Source organism: Schistocerca nitens, chromosome 7, assembly GCF_023898315.1.
Source record: "Schistocerca nitens isolate TAMUIC-IGC-003100 chromosome 7, iqSchNite1.1, whole genome shotgun sequence".
NCBI lineage: Eukaryota > Metazoa > Arthropoda > Insecta > Orthoptera > Acrididae > Schistocerca > Schistocerca nitens.
The window spans coordinates 337,550,397-337,561,263 of record NC_064620.1 but is presented as its reverse complement, the minus strand read 5'-3'; positions in this window follow the sequence as shown (position 1 = coordinate 337,561,263).

Below are 10,867 nucleotides of genomic sequence, written 5' to 3'. Positions count from 1 at the left end.
AACAGAACGATCTGGCTATGGACATCGTCTCAGATGAACGTCTTTACATCCTTATGAGCTGGAGTTTCCTCCTCAGGAAAAAGTCGTAACACTCTGAGATGAAATATGAGATATTGAGGCAATGTTAAGGTTATATTTCGTCTTTTGCAGTCATATGAAAGACTGAAGATTGTGAATGTTATATCAGCTGTGGTTGTGCTCTTTGTGGACCATCAAGCGTCTGGGCAGTAAGTTAGTGGAAATAATTTGATATGCAATGGGTCTCTACATAAATGTGAGGAGCATAGCTTTCAACAGTTTTTAAGCTGATATGTACTGTCAAACTTGATTAGTAGGCTTAGTAAAATTCTTCCGGGTCTGTGACTGCACTGTCATTGTGGTTGAAGACCCAAAAGAATTTTATTGACTATCACATTTTATTAACTATCGCTGAAACCTACGCTTAGTAGAGTCCCTTTGCATAGGAATGCATGCCTCCAAAGGGCATGCAAATTGTATCCTTAGTTTACGATGAAAGGATTTATATTAAGGAGACTCCTACCTTCATCTGCGTGTGACACTACTGAGGACCAAGGTCCAGCTGAAAGATTTGTTATTTCCTTGTTTTCTTTCCATGTTAGTTTGTAAGGAAGAGATTTAGAGGACTGGTTTGGTGTGTTCATTGTGACAGTCTCCCATGATTGCCAGCATCTCCGATGGAGCGCCACTTAGTTCCCACACAAGAATATTAACCTGCCTTAGGTGACTTGTTCACACCTCAAGTCACATACTCTGAATTCCAGACAGCGGAACCAGCTGGAGTTGGGAAGGTACCAGTTCAAGTTAACACCCTTCGCTGGGTATGTATGTCGACCCACATGCTGGGCATTGTACGTCACACAGTCACACTTTGTACATCCAACATGTGAGCTGGCCTTCAGAAGCAGAGAAAAAGGAAGAGAGCTGTAAAAAAATCAGATCTCAAACACAGAAGAGGAGGAAGGACGTAATAAATCAATAGACAAAGAATGAACAGAAGAACAGCATGGAAACAAAGGGACAGACTTGCAGCACAGAAAAAGGAGTAGTACTGGTAAAGCTGAGGCCCCACGATCACCAAACACCTACTCACAAAAGAGTTAGATGAGAAAGGGAGGGGGAGATGTACTAGCGTAAAGAAACAGTGAAGGCGAGTCCTGAGTCATCCTTGGACAGCTCATTCGTAGAGAACTTGTCCACGAAAGGCAAAGGTCCTAGGTTTGAGTCCAAACCCGACATACAGTTTCAATCTGCCAGGAAGTTTCAAGAGGAATCAAGTTACCAGTAAGAGAAACCAGTTACTGGGTCAAAATATGTGCAGATCACAAGCATAACTAGAGCTGGTAGTTTTGAAGAAAAGGACGAATTAGCGAAGGACACCAAGACGTATCTGCAGCTCCCCAGTGACTATTAAAATCACACTGAACGTAGCATACACTGAGGTACAGAAAATTTTGTCAATCATCTCTTCTCACATCGAAGAAACCTCTGTAGTTTGTTCCAAATTTTACATGATGGGGTTAACGTTGCTCTCGGCCATCTTGTGCGCTTGGTGTGGTGAAGATCAGGCTGAAATAATGCTGTCGTCACTATTCACCTCATAATGTGCAACAACAAACAGATCTCACACTCTCGTGGCTATTGCTCGCCCAGATTACCATTTGCTAGCAGCTGATTGAGCATTTATTGGCTATCAGTGAAAAGTGGACTTTCTTGGCAGATTATATTCTGAAGGTACATATCGAATCTTAGACAGGATCAGACTGCTATGATGCTATCGACAGTATTCAGTTCATAATGAGCAAAAATTTTGGTCCAATGCTGCTAACCAATAGTAACTGTAAATTACTCAAAACTGTACCACTTAGACGTTTCCACTTACTTATGTATGCAGTATTTGAAGAAATATGTCATTGGTTTTTATTATAGTGTTCAGTGGTGGATTCTGCTCAATGCCTAAGCTGTTTGAGTGCTCATAACATAAGATAGAAATCACACGTAATAAAAAATTGGAGTGGTGTGTTTTGAAACCTCATGTGCAGAAACTGTGCGATACAATGTCTTGTTTAGTCAAGAAGAAAATTAATTTTAACATCTCTTAAACATCAATATCATAAGCACAGACTGTGCATCAATCAAAAGGGAGACTGGAAGTATCTTTATCTCGCCTTTCAGTGGCAAACACTTGTTTTACGCCAGTAACACCTATGGAATATGTGGGACACGAGAATTTCAGTACAATACAGTTTCGAAACAACACCATCAAGAGTACCAGGATGAGCAAATGACTGAAAGAAAAACTATGTTTGTAGTTACAAAAAGATTACAGAAAATATTTCGAAAACCTAAAATGATCCATCAGATACAAGTGACACATGAAAACTCACATTCTTCAACTCATATCTTGGAAAATCAATTAAGGGTATTGAGATGCGAATACAGTCAATGTTTTCGAAACATTATTATTCTAACTCTTGTGTGCAGTAATATAAGCATAAATTATGCATGCCATTGTTCAAAAATATTTTCACTTATATATAAGGTATTAGTTTAACCAAATTGCAAGCAAGAAAAGATATTAGGCCACCTATATCAGAGCAATTAAAAATCAGCGAATTCTAAATTACTGCATCAGCACTGGGATCCTTTATCAAGTAGTATCTCAAAAGATATTGAACGAATTGTACGATGTGGTTTTAGAATCGTAATGGATTGGAATGGGCCATGTAACAGAGACGTTTGGCTAACATAAATGGGAATCTTTGCTAAACAGAAGTCATTGCTCTTGAGAAATCTTGATGGGTAAATTTAAAGAATCTTTATTTGAGGAAGCTGCAATGGGTCTTCTGTGTTATACCCTGCTTAGGGATGGTAAGAAGAGCATAAGATATATTATGGTATGTACTCAATTGGAGAATGAAAATTGTTCCTGTTGATATGAAGTAGCCTGCACAGTGCACTTTGTAGCACCTTGCTGAGTATTGTGTGTCCAGTGACGATAAATATCACTTTGACAATAAATAATCATCTGTCAGACTGTATCGACTCAACTTGATCATTGGTATGATTCATGTTACATAATATTGTCAAAAATTAAACTGACTGGAGGATTGTGGTATCATCAGTAACATCATTTTCCTAGCTATGATTTGCAATATGTGACGCTTAGTATCTGAGACAAAGCGAGAAACATTTTGTCTATTAATGAGACACAACCTCTTTATCTTCAAACGTTGGTATGACTTTCACTCTCGATGGTGATGAGATTAGAATGTCAGAACTGGTGCTTAGACATGGCAAAATAATGTGGCTACAGGTAAAAACCGATGAATTTTGTTTTATTGTATTAAGGATACAATTAAAGAACTGCCTCAGGACGAAAACAAAAATTAATAGAGACTTCACATTAATTTTAATGAACTGTGCACACCACGAAACACTGAATAATTTGTGGAACCACTAAATCAGCCAAATTTTCTCATTTGCTGCGTTTCTAGTTCGACATCACTGTCAGTCAAAAAGACTTCAGAACACTAGTGTTTCTTGTCAGGCCACTGTCAACCTTACATTTCTAACAAGAACAATATTGTGTCTAGTAACACTGCAGGTATTACGTTATAAATGCCTTGTTATAAATGTCTGTTTGTGTCGAAATTACTAATGAGACATTACCTTTCCTATTGCGGGGGTGCATATAACTTATCAGAGCTGGAAAGCTGCAACACTTACATGAGAATTATTCAGTAGCCTAGTTCAAACGACTGAAATTGAATAAAAATGATTTTAATGAGTCTACTCTACAATCCATCTAGGTAATTTACATGTAAAACTGTGGAACTGTGCACAGTCGATGTTTGAAGTGTACCAACTCTAGACAACATAAACATCAGTAACATAGATAAGGGCGTGCTGAAAAGTAATGCCTCCTCATTTTTTATTTGAAAACTCTTTCTTTTTAAATAAAACAAACATTATTAACATTCTACATCTTTCTTCAGTTAAAACTTCCTGGCTGAGCGGCCGTGGTCGATGTATAAAATTTCCACTTGACGTTTCGTCTCCATCTGCGAGAGACATCTTCTGAGGTAGTCCGGCTACTGCCACTGGGGCTCCAGGTACTCACGCATATATAGAGCGCATAGAGGGCACCACCATTCGTCACGTGATGCCGACGGTATGCCTAACTTTGGAAGGCGTCATCATTCTCGATTAAGAGTAATCGATTGTCATTCTGTTGGTGCAACATCGACATCCATATTTTGTCCAACTTTAAAACTTCCTCTTTTCTATTAAAATTGTTATGGTGTTAGTTAATTTCTATTGCTTCTCTATACATGCGCGCATGATAATGGGATGTTCGTGCTAGAACACTTGTCTCATTAAATTTAATTTCATGGTTCCCATCTCGGAAAACATGTTCAGCTACGGCCGATTTTTCGATGTGACCTAAGCGACAGTTTCTTTTATGTTCGGCTAAGCGTGTGTTCACACTTCTTTTCGTTGTTCCAATTAATACTTGTCCACAACTGCATGGAATTTTGTATACCCTTGGTGTCGATAGGGGATGTCGGGCGTCTTCCCAGTTCTTAAATATTCCTTAATCTTCTTGGTGGGTCTGAAGATTGTTTCGATTCCATACTTGGCCAGAACTTTCCCGACACGGTCCATAACCTTATTAATAAACAGTAGGAGTACTTTTCCAGTAGGTGGCCGTTGTTGCTCTGGAGTTCTGGCTTCTTTTCTTCTTTGATGGAGGGCTCGATCAATTTCCTTGCTGGTATATCCGTTTTTGATGAAGGCTGACCATAGGTGATTCAGTTCATCTTAAGATGAACTGAAGTTTGTGTTGTATGCTGATGAGAGAAGGGAGGGGGTTAAATGCAGTACCAGCACAGAGCCTGCTCCTCATGAATAGCACCAAGGGAGCCACAAAGGTTTAACATCCCAATAGACAGAAGGATCACAACAAAAAGAGACATATGCACTCACTTCATGAGACACTGTGGCAAGGTTTGATATTTAATCGAGGACATCGACACAAAGTCTGGTGATCAGGAACTTAGCCGGGATGGTTCCTTTCAAAGGGCACGGCTGACTTCCTTCCTCGTCCTTCCCTAATCCGATGAGACCGATGACCTCGCTGTCTGGTCTCCTTCCCCAAAACCAACCAACCAACCAACCAGGAACTTCGTGCGTCATCTCTCCTCCCGTCCCTGGCCAAACACTGGCAGTGACAATTTTTTCCACCAACATAATTCGAACCGTCTTACCTATACAGTGAGCGCCACTGCAACATCGTTTGCTGGCGACCTAGGCCATGGATAATGTGGATAAGGAGCCCCATTTAATAATATCCAACAAGTGTGTGGACAGGCTACCAAAACAAGCTATGAATTTGCCAAAACGCTCTCCCTAATTGTAATAAATACTACTGTGAAAAACCATCCATTTTAAAATGGGAAATCATGTGGGATTATTCTAAAGTTGTAGGAGACCAAAGATATTAAAACTACACACAGATATTTCCAAATCTCCAGACATAAATTCAGGTAATTTCCAAGAATGAGTGCATATCGAAGTTGGAGGCCTCCAAACGATACATATCGAAGTTGCGATAGTAACTCGATTATGGAAGTCTCGTGGCGCGTGTTACGAGTATGTTTGAAGGTGTCACTATACAGAACGACGAAAGAAAAGCGTTAGAGAAGCACTCGCAAATGGAAAGCGGACGACTTACCTTAGTCGTTGTCGGTGTTATCGTCTTGTGACAGTCCGCGTGATGTATGAGCTGCAGGGACAAGTCCTTTTTTCGCATACCCAGGGTAAACTCTGCCAATATCGCATGGGAATATCGGCAGAGTGTCGCATGCGTCCACTTTCCCCAACAAACGCAAGTTGTGAAAGTATAGGTACTGGAATAAATACAGTTCGTCCCTCTGTCGTGGCCGTCCTTCTCTTTTTATGGTTGACTTGACAGACTTCCAGAGGCGTTCTATGTTCTGGGTATGGACACTGGCGTCATCTGAAGAGACAAACTCGTCAGAGTGGTTCACAAATTCGTGCTCGAGGCTTTCAGCTTTGAGACTGGTATGACTGAAACCCGTCTGTGATGACTTTTTGTCCAGGCAGTATGAAATGCTTTATAATACCCTGACAACGAAATACTTGCGTGACTCCCTTTCTATCCCACCAAAAACCCAAATATGATCTACTTCAGTTTTAGAAGGTCGTACTCTCTGATTCTTTCGTCTAGCAATGTGAAACTCGTCTACTTCCAGTATTTTATTCGGTCCACCAATTGGCACACTGTCATTTGTCACTATGACGTAAAACACTTCTCGGCAAAACCCAAAGTAATCACAGACGGTATTCGCCTATAGCTCAGTTTCTGATGCTGTGGCTTGCGGAGTATACTGTGGCTTGCAGAGTATAATCTCGAATCAAGCACGGCACGAAAATTACGCTTGTCTGAATTTACAATTTAGAGGACTCGAACCACGTATTTTTCCTGATGCTAGTTGGCTTTCCACAAAGTCCGCAATGAAATTGCAACGGAATCTCGGTGTCCGCACTCCTCTTACACAGTTTCACAGACTTCGCAGCACCACAGTCCCTCCTGTTGTCGTCCAGCAGAAGTCCATATTTCCTGCAAAAAACTCAAACATTTGTCTACACTGCATATGCATGGAATTATAGTTTTCCATGTGAGGCAACCCGCAGAAGAAACTTGAGAGCACACATTACACTCGCTATGAAGAGAAACTGTCACGAACAATTACGGCGGGAACTGAAGAAACAACGCAAAACTGATGCAAATGACGATCACAAGTAATTTATCATAACGCTCGCAACGAGTTTTCCATAATCGATTTAGTATCGCAACTTCGATATGTATCGTTTGGAGCCCTCCAACTTCGATATGCAAACATTCTTGGAATTTGCCCAAATTCATTTATTTTATTTATTTATTTATTTTATCCATCTTTCAGCACTAACATGCAATCGATGTCGTCAGAAGAGTTACAGCTATTTGTACATCATGTTTTACATACCAAAATATTACATAGTAAAAATATAGCAATGTTGTAAACTATTAGCTTACAACAGCCTCTACACCTAGATCCATACATAACAGTAAGCCATAATTTATCAGCATTAACACGCAATCAATGTTGTCAGAAGTATTATAGCTATTTGTACATTATGTTTCATATAACAAAAATATTACATGGAAAAAAAGGACAGTGTTGTACCCTATTAGCTTATAGCTAGCTGCCTCTACATCCATAACTATACATAACAGTAAGCCTTAGTTTATCAATACATTAGATCATCTTTACAACTATTCTGAAATTCTTCTACACTGTATAAGGTATTTTTCTTCATCCACACTTTGGTTTTAGTTTTGAAAATATCCATTGAAACCAATTGAGCCTGTACGGGTAAAGTGTTGAATAATTTTATGCCTATGTATTCATAGCTAGATTGGGTTTTCTTAAGCCTGGTTGTGGGTACATCAATCATATTTGTTTGTCGAGTATTGTGTTGATGAACTGATTTCCTTAAAGTGTAGTGGTTTAAGTTTTCTTTTATGTTTAATAGGCAACAATATATGTAAAGAGATGGGACTGTGAGAATTTTTAAGTCTCTAAAATAAGGTCTACATGAGGTCTTGTTGTCAGTGATTCTGTAAAAACGTCTAATTGCTTTCTTCTGCCAAGTGAAAATTTTTTTGGCTCCTGGAGAGTTACCCCATAAAAGAATGCCATATTGTAGATGGCAATGAAATAAAGCATAATATGGCTGAAGCAATAAATCTTGTGTAACACATGTGTGCAGTTTGGCTAGTAGGTAGATAACTCGTGATAGCTTTCAACATACATAATCTGTATGTGTGTCCCAAGTTAATTTTGAGTCAATGTGTATTCCTAGTAGTTTAACAGATGATAACTCCATGTTACTGTTTGATAAACTGAAGATTATCTTGACAGTCTTTTCATGGTTCATAGATAAGTCATTAGCTTTAAACCAGATATTAGATATTTTGAGACACTTTTCACTTTCCTCCTTCAATATGTTTATATCCTTTCCAGAATTAGCTAATGTTGTGTCATCAGCATAGAGGATAGATTTACAGGGTAAGTTATTCGGAAAGTCATTTACAAACAATATAAATAGTAGAGGGCCAAGCACTGAGCCCTGAGGAACACCTAGTTTTATACTTAAAGTCTGTGACTGTTGGTCATTATGCTTTACTATTTGTTTTCTATTGCTGAGGTATGATTCACTTAGTGAGAGTTCCAAGTGTTTGATTCCATAGCAACACAGTTTATCTAATAATAATTTGTGGTTAACTGAGTCGAAAGCCTTACTCAAGTCAATTAGAATGGCTTCAGCAGATAATTCTGACTCAAAAGCGCTTAGTACAAAAGAGATAAGGTTTTCAACTGCTTTGACTGTTGATAAGTTTGACCTGAATCCATACTGAGAATCATTTAATATATTATTGTCTGATAGGTGTATGCATATTTGCTGCAGTATACAATGTTCTATTATTTTTGAGAGAATAGGCACAAGTGAAATTGGTCTATAATTATTGATACAGGACTTGTCACCCTTTTTGTATAATGGTATGACAACGGTTTTTTGAGACATTCTGGAAAGTGTCCACTCGAGAGCATCCAGTTTATCAGTATGCAAAGAGGATATGTTATGAGATCTACAACTTTTTTAATTACATTGTTTGACAGGCCATACACATCTTCAGATCTAGAGTATCCTAATTTAGAGGTTGCTTTAATTATATCAGTTACTTGTACTTCTCTCCATTTACAAACTGACACTATGTTTGTAATGTTTTGTTGAAAATTTCTGCCAGATATGGGGTGAGAAATAGGTGTATGTGTTGAATTGGAATTCTGGTTGCTGTGGGTTGGAAGACTAAGATTGGCAGAGTTGACAAAAAAGTGATTGAAATCATCAGCAGTGACGTTAGCAGCATTTGTGTTGTCTTTGTAGTTTATATCCATACCTAGCTCTCCTTTTATTACTTTCCATGCAGCCTTACATTTATTGTGTGATTTTTTGATGAAATCACCATTTGCCTTACACTTGGCTATTATAATTTCAGATCTATATTTTCTTTTCAGGTTTTTGTAAGTTTCTTTATCTACTGCTCCCGTTTTGACCTTATCATGACAAGTAATTACCAATAGTCTCAGTTTTTTTAATTGGGGTGGAAACCACTTCTGTAAAGTTGAATGGCTAGGTTTCCTAACTTTTTTGTTTTTTTGTTTTTTAACCAGTGGACAGCATGTGTGGAAGATTTCAGAAATGATTTTGAGGAATGTGCTGAAGGCTTCATCAACATTTCTGGAGGAATGTATAACAGTATTCCAATCTATAGACTTAAGTTCTTCTCTATACTTGCTAATATTTGTATCTGTAGATTTAATGGCAAACTACCACAAATAACATCACCAATAAGGACAAGGTTCAGCCATGTTTCATTGTCAGCTTCCTTGGATCAAATGAAGTTTATTTAGTTTCCGCCTAGTTAGTAAAATGAAACATCTGTTACGGATTTTAATCGCGTGTTTTTCTCCCTGGACTCAGTATGACAAACACAAAAAGATATAATGATGAAGAATGTTCAACAGCTACCAACTGATATCAACTATTTGCTATACATGAACAAGACAAGAGCGTGTAAAAATCGGCTAAATTTATACATTCAAATATTTACCTATACTTTTACATTTTTACATGTTCATCAAATAAAACTGTAGTTTTAACACGAAAAGAAAAATTTGTACTGAGAAATCTTGTACTCTGTTGAATATAGCCAAATTTAACAAGAAAAGTTATGATATAAAACTATCAGAAATTCTGGTTAATAATGAACTATTGCCTAAATTTATGTGACTAACTCTGAGACAAAAGCACCACTTCCAGTTAAGACATTTTCGAACTAAAAATAGCCACTGTTAATTTTTCAGTTTAGAAAAGTGTGTCTTGGAATAACAACAATGAATTTGGGAAGTACTTGAGGTGAACCATGTCTGGATACCTAGTCTCCTGTTTCTTTCCTATTCCTTCCCTGGAAGAGAAAAAATCGAATGAACAGGAGTACCTAACGTTCCATTTCTAACTTGTGAATATATAACTTCATCTATAACTTCTTTCCTGTGTTTCAATATGGAAAAGTGCCTGCCTCAACACCTGGCAAATTATTCAGGTGACAGGAATCGTAATATCAATGATACAAAATTACCGATATGTACCTATGGCCTATTTTAGTAAACGTCCAGCTTCGATTTGAACAAGTTACACCATGTGGACATCTAGTAAACGAAGTAATCCTATAACAACATCACCCAAGTTTCGTAAAACAGAAAGGGACTGAGGGTAAATCAAAGGAAGAGATGGGCAACATATTACTACCGCCCACATATATCTCGCGTAATGATCACAACGAAAAGATCCGAGAAATTAGAGCAAATACGGAGACTTACAAGCAGTCGTTCTTCCCACGCACAATTCGTGAATGGAACAGGGAAGGGGGGATCAGATAGTGGTACAATAAGTACCCTCCGCCACACACCGTAAGGTGGCTCGCGGAGTATAGATGTAGATGTAGATGTAGATGTGAGAAAGATAGTAAAAGACACTTTTATAACAGTTTCTTCTATTTTACCTCGACGAAATCAGAATTATACATATTGCGTTCAGTATACGTAATGTCTCAGAATAATTATGTTTTCTAATTTCAATAGAACCAATTTTTTTGCGTGCGAAAATAATATTGAAAGAAATGATGTTCAGTGATTAACCATTACACATAATATCA